The sequence below is a fragment of the Ornithodoros turicata genome, unplaced genomic scaffold (genome assembly GCF_037126465.1).
Source record: "Ornithodoros turicata isolate Travis unplaced genomic scaffold, ASM3712646v1 Chromosome13, whole genome shotgun sequence".
NCBI lineage: Eukaryota > Metazoa > Arthropoda > Arachnida > Ixodida > Argasidae > Ornithodoros > Ornithodoros turicata.
Window position 1 is genome coordinate 1,676,202 of NW_026999307.1, and position 13,791 is coordinate 1,689,992.

General features: G+C 43.8%; 1 protein-coding gene and 1 long non-coding RNA gene across 2 annotated transcripts in view; one reads left to right on the plus strand and one right to left on the minus strand.

The window, feature by feature from the left end:
* Window positions 1-13,791, plus strand: part of LOC135372173 (zinc finger protein 551-like) — a 114,210-nt gene that overhangs the window by 21,351 nt on the left and 79,068 nt on the right. The gene's annotated exons all lie outside the window — the stretch shown is intronic.
* On the minus strand, window positions 4,594-5,074 carry LOC135372196 (uncharacterized). The gene is made up of 4 exons (XR_010415870.1): window positions 5,060-5,074; window positions 4,945-4,998; window positions 4,834-4,851; window positions 4,594-4,624 (listed from the first exon to the last, which is right to left on the minus strand). It is a non-coding gene; the product is annotated as an uncharacterized LOC135372196 (long non-coding RNA).

Consider the following 13,791-nt stretch of genomic DNA (forward strand, 5'->3'; position numbering starts at 1 on the left):
TCCGCCTTTTACACTGAAGTTAGACTCTGTTGTTAGACACAGTTTGGCTTGAAAGTGCCGTTCTTGTATAAAATTCGCGTGAAAAAGTAATGTGAACCATAAAATTGCCCTACTACAGCAGAGCTGAGCAAGGCTATGCTGGCTAAATTTTACATCAAAGCATTGAAGGTTTTACACTGATGTGAGACTATGATAACACACTGAGAAACGTACAAAGTAGGTGAAAAAAAGTCAGCTTACTTAAGCTGAGTTTAAACTGTGCACAGTATGTATAGTACTGCCTATTTGAGCAAGAAAAATGGACCAGTCTGTCTATTTCAAGAAAGAAAAAAATGATTTCATGCTGGATCAGGCTGAGTGGTCCGGTTGACCTCCCCATTTTTTTCTTTCAAACATATATTAATGCCTTGTCCCTAGGAGGCATATTGACGCTGAAAGTAGTTGAAAATAACTGGTGGTTATTTTTTAATGAATTATCATTCAGATGTGGGCATTTCGACCATTGTGCTTCCTACGCAGTTTGATGCCACATATCTTAACTATTAGACATTCAGCTGAGTTTTTTTCCACGTATTGTTTGGGGTCGGTAGCATTGCATCCTTAGTTCTGAAGTTCCTAAGGTTTGCATTTGAGGAGATAAAAAATCACAAATTTGCATCATTTGTAAAATATGGTTCATTTTGGGAACCTCACTTCTCGTCCCCCAGTTGCGATACACGAAAGTAATCTACATAATTGTCTTCGTCTGCAAATGCCCTTTCTTCTCGTAGCGAGTACATCGTATTGTGAATTAGGCCAACGCCCCCAACAGTCTTTGTAAGGGGTGTCTACAGAAAATGGGTAAATTTGACAGCGCGCATCCCTCGTGACGTCGTTCATTTTACTCACGAACGTTCTTAATGACGACTCAAAACACACATAAAAAAAAATCTGCTTCAGAGATGGTCAAAGTTACGTTCGTGACTCAACGTCGTTCACAACGTAAATTCGACCATCTCTGAAGCAAAATTTTTTTTATGTGCTGTTTTGAGTCGTCATGAACGTTTGTGAGTAAAATGAACGATGTCACGAGTGGGTATATACGGGGTGCGCGCTGTCGAATTTACGCATTTTCCGTAGGCACCCCTAAAAAAAAAGACTGTCGAGGGCGTTGCCCTAATTCACAATACGATGTACTCGCTACGAGAAGAAAGGGCATTGCCAGACGAACACAATGATGTAAGATGAAAGTCACTGAAAAGGTTAGCCAGCTGTAGGGATCGAACCCACATATTCTGGATTACCGGTCCAGGGTTCTACCAATTGAGCTAAGCTAACACGCATCTCCAGTGACTTTCGGGGTGCGTCATCTGAACGGACGACAAACCAGCCACTCACTCTCACTCACCCTCCTTTCACTCTTACATTTTTGCTCACTCATACACACATTCATACGACGGAAAATCGACGCAAGCGGCACCTGTTGAACAAGAGAGAAACATCGTTCATCTTTCATCGTTGATTTCTTAGGCAATTTGAGGCTTTGTTTGTATCTGTCCCTTCTATGTTGTTCCAGCCTCAGAACATCAGTTTCTCTCTTGTACAATGATGTAGATTACTTTCGGGTATCGCAACTGGGGGACGAGAAGTGAAGTTCCCAAAATATACCATATTTTACAAATGAGGCAAATTTGTGATTTATCTCCTCACATGCAAACCTTAGGATCTTCAGAAATTATGATGCAATGCTACCCACCCCAGACATGACGTGGAGTTTGGAGTTTTCTGGCGCAAGGATATCGAAGATCAAGCTGACATTACGTGGAAAAAAATGCAACTGAATATGTCAAATAGTTATGAAGATATGTGGAGTCAAACTGCGTAGGAAGCGCAATGGTCGAAATGCCCACATCTGAATGACAATTCATTCAAAAATAACGACCAATTATTTTCAACTACTTCCAGCGCCTATTTGCCTCCTAGGGACAATGCTTTAATATATGTTTGAAAGAAAAAAAAATAGAAAGGTCGACCATCTTATTAACACATTCAAAGGTATCCTTTGCTAGAATAAACACTGCAGTAAAAGTCCACAAGCAGATCATGCATTGGCAGTTATGTGGCACATATTGCTTTTTTCACGCAACAGAATTATTTTGCAGTTGTAAATTATAAGGGGAGAGTTATACACTTCTAATCAGTGTTCATTCAAAAGCTTTTTGAAAAAAAAAATCAAATACAGACAAGTTGGCCGAATTGGAGTCACCTTAGTGGTGTCTGTAAGTGAGCTGCAACTTTTCAACTGACAAGGCATTCAGGCCAATATCATTCAAAACACACAATGAGTACTAATTAGCCATATGTAACTGGTCAAAACAAGAAACATACCACTGAATGTACTGAACCGTTGAAAACAACATTCAGCTGTTTTTTTTTTAAGACCTCTGCTTGTTCACTGTTCTTAGGGCGCCACACATCCACTTATTCTTTGGTGATTTTCTCCACCTTGTCTCAGAACAGTAGGGCACCCCGCCTCTGTGGTGTGGCTAACAGTTTGTTCCTGGGAAAGTTCATGCAGTAGATTCCTGGGGCAGCCCACGCAGTAGCCTCCTGGGGCAGTTTACGCAACTGCTGGAAGGAAAGCAACGAAATTAGAAAACATTCAGTCGGAACTACCATGTGGATCACACAAGGGGCACAAATTTGGGCTATGGTGCAGGGTAGAAGATTGGTCCTAGCACTACTCAAGGAACTGATAAAAACACAATTACACATCAGATGTTCCCCATGCATGTGGTTTTCTTTTTTCAGGATTTCAGAAAAACAGACAGGCTCTGGGTCTACAACATATGAGTCATAAAAAAGAAGCTTCTTCCCATGGAGCACAGAACTGCATTGGTGACTATGAGGACACGGAAATGCAGCAAACACTGTTTTGCTAAATACAAAATTTCATTATACAGACGTTAGTTACATAGAAGCTCAACTGTACTCGTCCAATCTAACATCTAAGAAAGCAGCAAACACTTATGATTGTGTGCATCCTTACCAGACTCTATGCTTTTGGCTCTTCTACACCTGTCACCAGCATGCCTCAGCCATTCCTTGGCAACTACCTGCACCTCGAACTCTGTTACTTTCGAAAACTTTTTCTGTGCGTGAAGGGCACCTGCCAGGAATAAGGGAAAAGAAATGATCACCCACACAATGCAGCATCTATTTATGGTGCATATATGCTACAAATAAACAGTTTGAAGGAATTGTTTAAATTTTGTACAATGAATAAATCATACATACGCAAGATTAGACCTGGCAATGTAAGGTCCACAAATTTAAATTTTCATTTTCTTCCTTCCCAGCTGTAAAGCTGTGCAAGTTTGTCTGTGAACATGTGGGATAGAATCCTTTTGACTGCACATTTCAGGGAGCTTCCTCCCAGCAACATTAGCTCCGTCACCTGCAAGTAGTGTAGCAATCAGCACAGTCATTGTCTCAGCGTAAGAACAATAATGCTGCCACAAGAACTGTAAAAATGGTGTGGAAGTTGCTGGAAGCAACTTTCGTTACTGTACACATTAACATAAGGTGGTCACACGGTTGCTAATGGCTGCCATATACCTACCAACCGTTTTTGACGGTCAGGTGTGAGTTGCCGTTCGAAGTTGTCAACATCCTCTACAGAGTCAAGTGGCTCTGACAGGAGCAACGGAGCCTCAACGAGACTAGATTGCTGGGGAACTAGGCTTGATAGGAGTTCACCATGTTGCTGCATGGCCATACGGAGTATGTTGAGGCTCTTGCGGACCTGTCTTTGGAACTCTGTAAGCGCAAATTCAATACAAATTTCAATGCAAATTTAGGGCAGAATTGAATGAGCAATTCAGACACTCACCGCAGTCTGGCATTGCCTGCGTTTGTGAACGAGTAGTTGTACTGGCTGCCGATAAAGTTCTTGCTCCACTATGTGCTGGTTCTGTGATATGTAAAGACCACAATACACTCGAGCTGAAACATACAAAATGCATGAGAATGTTATATCTTTAAAATAAGCGAACTCAAAAAGCAAGCTGATGGCACTGGTCTATAGCCAAGACTAGGTACACAAAAAGACATATCTCAATTATCAACGTCTCAACAGAGATGTTGGTCATGCCTTTTTTTTTTTGTCTTCCCAGTTTCAGGTCTATATTTTTACCTTTGCAAAATTACAGGATGGCACCTTTTTGAACACAAAACACATAAAACATTTGAGAACAGTCGTGCAGGGTGAAAATTTTCTTTTTTGTACCATTGAACAAAACAGTTCACACAACTAACGTGAGAGCCACATACTTGATGCAAGAACAAAATGAATTCTCTGATCAGTTTTGTATGATTAACGGTATGTAGCTGTCGTTGTGGAACCTGGCTACTTCGTTGGTTACAAGTGATTGGTGGTGAATCGCCTGCACAACCTAAATAGCATAGCATAGCACATAAACAATACCACATAATACAAGTGAAAAATGGGGTAGAGGACTTACCAGTTCTGAACGAAGCTTCTGGTGTGCAAGAAGACGATGTCAGTGCATGGTTACATGAAACACAAAGAAAGAAGCACACATACTTCCCTCTAGTTCCGAATATTCTTCAAAGTCCGCTGGACCTGCAGTAGCAAGCAGTGATAGGATCATGTTTCATGTTTAATGGCACAACAACATCGAATGTCCAGTAGCAAGCAGTGACACCAAGGGCTATACAACAACCCAAGCTAGACAACACTTATTTATAGCAGTGCATAACCTCATACGCCATAACTTAACAAATATAAATACATACATACAAAAAGATACAGAAAGATTTAAGCATATTTACCTGGACAGTGCTCACGATCTGAAAAATGCAGCTTTCACATATTCAAAATGCTTCACCTAAAACTCTGGAAAATGGATGACATGCTAATAATGGAAAATTAAATTCACTTACGTGTCCCTGTCATAGATGAATCCCTGTGATCAACAAGGGTAGAAGGTTCGGAGTCTAGTTGGAACGAAACCAAATATATTACATTGATGTTTTCTACGCATTAAATATGTCATACCACCCAAGGTAACAGCATGCGCTGGTGTGCGTTTGGAAAGCAACTTTTCTGTAAAATGAGAGTTCCATCTGTCAGTACCAAATACAAATGGCAAACGGACATGAAGAGATTAATCACTCAACTAAATATGTTTTACTATTTGAATGTACCCCTTGCTGCAAAGCTTGGAGGAACCGCAAAAAAGTCGTCATCTGAAGAACTTTCGAACACCTTGGGACGTCGGATCCTCTTTGGGGGTAGTTCATCCACGAGGTCAGAGGTATACAGTCAAACCTCGCTTTACGAACACCCTTCGTTTCTCAGAAAATCGTTCGTAAATCGAGGTATTCGTAAATCGATGTCCGAGGTGTGCAGTGCACAAATACCTCACCAAACCACGGGAAATTGATTTGAATAAGTTTTAGTTTTGAAAATACTGCGTAATTGTGCTTTGCACCATACTTTCTGCAGGGTCTATCCTGTTTAGAAGAGATGACAGAAGTCTGACACTTGACTCATCCACCCGGTCCTCAAAGTACCGTATCGCGCGCGGATGAGACTGCTTCCAACGGCAAATATCACCCTAATCCCCGGCTGTCAGGACGGAACGCCTTCTCTTGGAACGGCAAGATGTTTCCATCTCGGAGACCTGGTCCAAACTCACAACCGTTCGGCTGTAAACGCCGGAATTATACTTTCAGGAAATGGTGAATCATGTTTGTGGAACGTGGTGGCGTTGGGACATTGTATGTTGGACCTTGACAGCATGTACTGAGGAACTTTCATTATCCTCCGGTCCATTGGCCTGTCCTCTGTACGTTCATAACGCCTGTTCGTATATCGAGGTCAGAATGGCTTGGCTACTTTGGGTCCGTTCCCTAATAATCCGTTCATAGTTCGGATATCGAGGGTTCGTAAAACGAGATCAAAATACACGGAAAAAGTTTGGTTCCCTGTGGTGCCGTTCGTAAGTTGAGGGAATTCGTATATCGAGGGTTCAAAAAACGAGGTCCAACTGTATTCGGAAACGGGAAGCATCTTTCTGGCATCCTCGTAACATTCTGAAAGAAAGGAAGTTGGTAGCTGCTTTCCTTCTCATAGTAGGTTTGAAACACTTACTGAAGATTCCTTTCACTTCCACCTCAAGTTCTTTGCAGGAACTTCCAGGAGGACATCCTTTTCTTATGAGCTTTCCGACTTTGTGGCTTGGTAAGTTTGGCCACATGCATGTATTCCCGGACAGCCACGAGCACGGGATAACTTCGACTTCATTGCGCAACACAAAATGCACAATTGCAAAAGGCGGCTGCAGGTTGGAAGTAGCAAATCTTATACCCAGGCACATATACAAAATTTGCATCATCAACACCCATCAGGTCCCCCCTGCCTGTTCACTCATGCTCCCCGAGTTCCGTGGTGACTCCACTTACCGCTGCCTGTCCTCATTCTCACTCAGTTACTCATGGCCATTCAATTCCTGATCAGTTTTGCGCTGACTCACTCAAACTTACTAGTCCGCACACACTTCATTTGTCGACTCACGCTCATTCCATTGGGCTGAAATTTTTGCTCACGCACTCATGCCCATTCACTCCACCTGACCCACAATTTGCTCATTCATTGGTTTTCATTCACAGACTCGCACTCAGTTCATTCACTGATAGTGAGTATGAGCGAGCACAAGCGAGTGTAGTCATCAGTAAGTTTGACCAAAGCATGGCCTGCTCATTTTGTCAGCTCTCGGTACATTTAAATAAGGGTTAGCACACGATGACAAAATATGGCCGTACCAATCAAGTTACCAAGTTCAGTTTCTTAAATTTTGCACTCCACGAACACTTGTTGCGGTGTGTAGCCATTCTGGTCAGACTAAAGAAGCCACACCAAAGCTGATCCAAGCCAGTGCAAAAGCCCATCCATGCTACGTTACTAAGTGTTTTCTTTTTTTTTTTGCCTTTGCACTGCCCAGGGCAGAAATCAGTGAAACATAAGGCCCAGACATAGACAAATGTTATTTGAGAGATTGACACTCTTGTCTGCTACTCGCTTGTGCTCATTCACGCTCACTCACATTGCAAAAAAAGAAATCAAACTCACTCAAGCTAGCTAGCTAGCTCACTAGCACTGTTTTCTGTATGCACAGTCACTCCGTTTGCTAACCTATACTCTCTCTCATTTCCACTGGACCTCTTGCTAACTCACATGCACTCCGTTACTCACTGATACTCACTCACATCCACACACAGGCCATGTAGTGGCCAGGCTCTCAGATTTAGTTCCTTTGACACGACATAGATCCTAATTAATGATGAGGGAAAAGGTTTGGAGAACAAGTCATGCATAGGAGTCAGTTTTCTATACCAACTGCACAGGGCTTTCCCGAGGACTGCAGTGTCGCAAAGTTTTCCACTTCAATTATGTCCCCGTTTATCACGCAGTACCTGTCTGGGCCACTTGTTGTTAACAGAAAATTGGACGTTTTCAGGGTACCACACTGTGGTGAAGTGCATGATTCAATTAGTGGGCCATGACTGTGCGAGTTCCTAAGGCCAAGCTTTGCCTTTGCCTTCGAACAGGTCTTATGTTTGCAAGCTGCTTTTCACTGGAGCGGTTAATGAGCTGAGTAAGTGTAGCCCCTGGTTTCCTGATCTGTCTTTTAAGAATTTTGATGTTATTTTCAAAAGGAAAAGCACTGAAGGAATCCAGGGGCCCCAGGTTTTCAACATCACGTGCCAGGTGTAGCAAACAATGCACGTTGTACGACACAATTCCGCGAAGGCACGCACAAAATGAGAGAGAAGTGCCGAGGCGTACTGATTTTCCGACTGAGACAGGTCCTCCCTTGCCAATATAGATATCGCAGAATGCAAGGTTAGAAAGTTTTCGAAAAGGGGTTTTGGAAGCACTTGCTCCAAGATGATCAGGCCTGTGTAAAGCAAAAACAGTCTAAACTCTGTGGCTTTCCACCGGTCCACCTCATCTACTGCCCTAGGTTTGCGCGCAAACTCTCTTGGAATGCATTTTTCATTCTTCGGGCATTCTCATTCATAATGGCTCTCTGCGATGGTCCAATGCGCACACTCAGCAGGCCTGAAACCCAAAGCAGGATCAGCTTTTTCATGACGCCTAAGCATACCAAATGCATGTAATCTAGTGGCGCTGTTTTAACAATGTCAATTGGTAATTCAGTTATTACTGAGAAGCTGCGATGGTGATCAGCATCTGACTGTGCGCGAATGGACTCATCGGTTCGCAAGGCCGAGCTAGTGGTAGAGTAAAATGTGCGATGCGCGCCATAATCTCTCTCGTCTGTGCACTTGGGACATCCTGCATAACCCGTGTGACCTTTGGTTCCATATATGTAGGCACGTGCAGGGGCATCACAAATCATGGCATGAAATCCGGCAGTGACTACTGATCCCTTTACAGAAATACCTTCCTTGAGGAGGCAAGCGAGCTCATCTATAAATTTCCTGAGATACTCATTTGGCTGAAAAGGCTTTCCGTTTCTGCAGTACGTGCCAACTACAAATGGTGGGACATCTGGCAGGGACATAATCTTACACTGTATTGGCCACAATTCATTTTTCGTGGTTTTTGTGAGAGGAAGGCCATCAACGTTAAATGTCAACAAAATATGCTGTGGGTCTTCATCGATTCCTTCCAGAATGTGCTGGAGACATTGAAATAAGCCAAAATGGTAGTACTGGCCAGGAGGCATATCAGTAACGTCTTTCGAGCTATTCCTGGGTGTCTGCAAGAGTGTCCGAGCATCCATGGGCAGGGTGCTGAAGCGCTCGTAACGTCGAAGTATCTTTAGAAGCTTAGTCAATGACGTTTGTCTAATAGCTTCAGTAACAGCCCACTCTCGCAACTCCGCCGTGATATGAGATGCGTCTAGTTAATTTTCGCTAGCACTTGATGTGTCTGAGGAACTGTCAGGCATGTACGTAGTAAAGCTTTCGTTACGTTCACTGACATATGCTACACTACCCCCGGGAGAATCAGGATTTCGAGTGCGTTCGCGCCTACCTGGACTGGCTGTCTCTTGGTCACTGCGGTGAGTTATCTCCCCTTCATTTCCTGGCGCGGGTACATTAGCGAGCACACGAGGTAGCGTGCATTCCGTCGTATCACTGTTACAACTGTCTCTGTTACAAATCAATTGCAACACGAGCTTCTGCGGAAGCCTTTTCACGCAAATATCGTTCTCTGTATTTTGGCATTGTGGACTTAGGACAAATCTTTAGGAACGCACGACTGTTAGGCCTAACCGCAAACACGCCCTACGCAAGAACTTTTTCCAAAAGCGCCTGAATTACAACATTGGCATTTCAAACGCACCACAGTGAGATATATTTACAGTGACAGTTGATGGCTTCATCTTGTTTTCAGACGCATGAACACGACGGACAACGTATACATTAGGTGATTTCTGCACCAAACAAAGGACCGAGCAAAGCACTACAGCCGCCAAAACCATCGCTACCGGATCGGCTTGAATATTTTCTTTTCTGCAGCTTCCTTTACTTCGGCCCCCTCGTGGTGGCATGCGGTAACACGAACAATGACGAAATCGACGAACCGTTCACAATAGGTAGCCTACACAAGCGAAGAATAAGGAGATGGGATGTCCAAGGGTTCAAAGTAGTTTTTGTGAAATAGTTGGCTTTGCTAATGTTCAGAAAGATGTCTGGTTATGTTGGTCGATCGAGCGGCGCTCGAAAACGTGAATCATTTGTGGGGTGAAAGAATAAACGTGCCTTCATTTAAACAAATAATGTGATATGTATACCCGTGCATGACGTTTCTGAACTAGAAAATGTCATTATACGCCGGCACGAAAAGTCTCAGATGCAATGTCTCGGGAACGTTCATGCGACGTACTGTGTGTGATCAAAGTTCAACGTCATTTCCGATATATCCACTGGACATCCCTAAGACGTCTGGATATTTGTGACATTCGCGATCTTGTGTGGACGTCGCCTGGATATTACTGGTTTACTGGGTTGTGTCGCAATGAACTGGACATCCATCTTCGCTTGCGACAGTCAAGCGTCTGCGTCCAACACATGTGTTTGTCGTGGATACCTTTATGCCCCATATTCTCCCGTCACAATATTCAGGTGTGAAACAATCAGCTTCTCCCAGCTGCCTCCCAAATGTACCCGTCCCATTTTATTCCTTTAGGTCAGCGCTCCCGAAAACGCACTACAGGAGAACGGGTCTAGGAGGGTTCCAGGACATTTAATCAAACACCGTTGAGTCGAAAGTCATTTGATCGAACGCGGGACATTTGGTCGGAAGCCATTTCATCGAACGCCATTTGATCGAAACAGCAGTGATCGTTTGATCAACTTTTTTTATTGGTTCACCTAGAGCGTTGAAGATGAAAAAAAGAATAGAAGAAAAGAAAGCTTCAGTTTTAAATGATGTTATCCTAAGGAACATTTAACATGTCATACATGTCTTGAACCCTTAATCCAGCAACCATTTGTTAAATAAATAATTTATGTCAAATAAACATTTTTAACAAATAATTGAATCAAATAATCAAATAACATTTTTAGATATTTTATTTTATTTTAAAAAATTTATACATATTAATTTTGGTAATCAACTAACCATTGTATAGGAGAAAGAACAGTTTTACTCTGCGCCTATGTGCAAGGGAGTCTAAATTTAGCTGTTCCACATACATGTGTAACTGTGGGAGTCCTCCAAAACCTAGACAAGATGAGTCGGGCAACAGATCTTTGTACTTTCTCTATTTTTTCGGAGAACGTGCATGTTTAGTGATCCCAGACTGCAGATGTGTACTCCAATTTTGCTTGTTCGCATCCACACACTTCGAATATCTTTCGCGCACTAATGGCCATCCCATTTCAGATCCTACCCTTTAAATGTGCAGTCAGCAATGAGTAGGGTGCCCAGAAAAAGCACAGACAAGCATGTTTAGACTTGTTTAGCAGTGTCTTTCTTGTTGCAATTTTTACCTGCCGCTAGTACTTTGTTGTTCTCTGTCTTTCTCGCATAGAGCTATAACGGTGCCGCAATCTGGTGTGATGTCTTGCAATTAGGTGGCCACCTGTCGTCGATCTCTGAAACTACCGGCCGTCAACAAGCAACATGGTGGTCGCTGGTCACTCCGAAGGGGTTTCTTCGACACGGCATCGTTGATTTTTGAATAAATTGTTTGCCTCCACTCTATTTATATCTATTCTCTTTTTTTTTCTTTTTTATGACCACGAGTATCCGGAAACGTGCAGGGTGGTCTGGTGCTCCCCAATTAGTTTGGTGACTCTCTGGATGGTCCCTATTACTGTAGGGGTCCTAGTGAGCCCTAACTGTTAATTTAATCCTGTCCAGCCCCCCTGTGTGTTTCCGGATAGTAGTGGTCATTGCATACTACTCGCGATAACAACAAACGCACATTAACGATCGCCGATTGTGTGAGTCCCGCGTGTTTTCACGCTGCATGGCAGCACCTCTGCGATAATCTGCCATCACGTTGGCATGGAAACGCGAAGGACCGCGATTATTGATATCGCGCTCACGCTGCCCTCAGATATCGTGGGCACACTTAGCCAATGCCAAGGTTGTCAATCCTAGGTTGACATGGATAAAGAAGGACACAAAGGCGCTGTTGATGTGAGCGTTTGTTGCGCACTTGTCAGCGACGTTTTACGTCATATTTCGGGCAACTGCAGTACAGACGCGTAAGAAATTGAGCAACTCGATGTTATTGCGTTTTGGCAAAATGCGTCGACCGCACCCGACCAGTTGCCCGCTTCGCCGTCAACAATGACGCCCGCACCCAACCCGATACCCGCACGACACCGAAAACCTGGGGAGCTATTCTCATCAAAGTAAGCTACCTGCTTACGTTACACGTCACGAGCTGTTGGGCTGAGCCACCGCGACAAGCTCCGCCTGAACGCTCCGCCCATTTCTAGGGACATTTATCCCCAGCGCATACACAGCGTGTAGAGCATCATAGCTTAGACCTACAGTGGCGCTATGTACCGGATTTAAAGGTCAGCTCCGGAGGAAACTCACTGCCACAGATTACAGCAAAAACTCGCAGGCACAAAGGTTGATGCCTACTGAATGTACTTCCAAAATAGTTTGGGCGAATACCCTGTATTTACTGCGAAATCTGTTTTTTGGTTTGCCGACCGATCGTCGGCTTGAACAGCTGACGTCACGCTCAGCTTTCGCTTTGGATCCTCTTGGCTTGTTTGCTGGCTCGCAGTTTCGCAATCGCCAGCAATCACAACTCGTCACTCGTCAGGCTGAAAGCGAAATCGAGAGTCGTGTACGTACGGGCACCTTTCTCCGCGCCTTAATTTGATCATCTTTTTACTCCGGCTAGTCAGTACACACAACCTCATCTAAGTTGTCACTTTGTGAGAGATGCAGCGTGAGTGAATTGTGACAATGCCGTGCTTCTCGCAGTATGAGCAGGTACGCTACTAAGAAAGATGTTTCGTGCCAGGTTCCCAGTTGATATTGTGCGTGATTGAGTAGTACGAAACCAGTGGTTGAGTGCTCTGAACTTATCAAGGCAACTGCCGTGTGTGCTCGAAGCATTTTGCATCAGAATGTTACGAGGTCGTTCACCTGACGGCCGATTTGGACTGTAATAGTCGCTGGAAAGGGATGCGGCACCTGCCTCGTTCGACAACAACAAAGAGGAAAGGATAGCACCAAAGGACCAAAGTTGCGGGTAAGTGTCCGCACGAACTTCCACTATGGAACGACAAATATGGGACTGCTAAGCCCTATAATCCGCGGTTGTATGTAAAACTACGCAGTTTCTCAGAGAAGCTGGTTGAGAAATTACATGAGTTTGGAGAAGTCTGAGCTTGGGCACAGGGAAGACAAAACAGTCACAGCAGCTGAAATCAGCAACAACTTAGGAGTTCTTGTTTTGAGACACCCTGTGTCTGTCTGGACTTCTGTATGATCACACTCAGCCTTTTCCCAACCATGGAACTACCCCATATCCTGCATACATGGTAGCATGTTGTTGTTCCTCTTTAAAAGCCGGGCTGTGTCTGTGAGTGCTGTGTATTCAAGTTGTAATGTAAAGTTATTGCGTGCCAAAATTTCCATTCTGTCCTTCTATACTAATGAAGTTGACTCCAGCAACTGAGTACCTTGACCAGCAAGGGATGACGGTCAGCATACTCGTCACAGATTAGCAGAAATAGGTGAAGTCATGAGAAAGACTCTTCTATCTGTGAATCATCGTTTTGACACATGGCACATTGCAAGATGACCCATTTGCTTTGTAGCACACCGTCATAACACATATGTATGCTGTCCACTGGTTGACAACATATTTCCTATTAGCAGGGGTATAGCTGGGGGCAAGCTATGCTGTCAACATCGTTGATCACATTTTGTAGCTCTTAAATATGTAGATGCTTTTTTGCTTTTCCTAACACTATTAGCCCTAACAGGTATAATTATAATTTCTGCTTCTCCTTGCTCAGGCCCCAGGAGACAGGTACATACAGCAGCACTGGTGAAGCAACGTCTGGTGCTACAATAATGGTGCCACAGTATCGTGAACACGCACATGTGTGCGCACATGGACAAGCAATGATAATGGAAACCTGGTTCCGGTAAAATGGCTCATGATACTCTAGCATGGCATGAATATTTAGATCATAACGTTGCTTCACATATTCATGAGCATCAAAGTCACCATGCAAGATGTGCACATCAAGACATTGGGAAGCTGC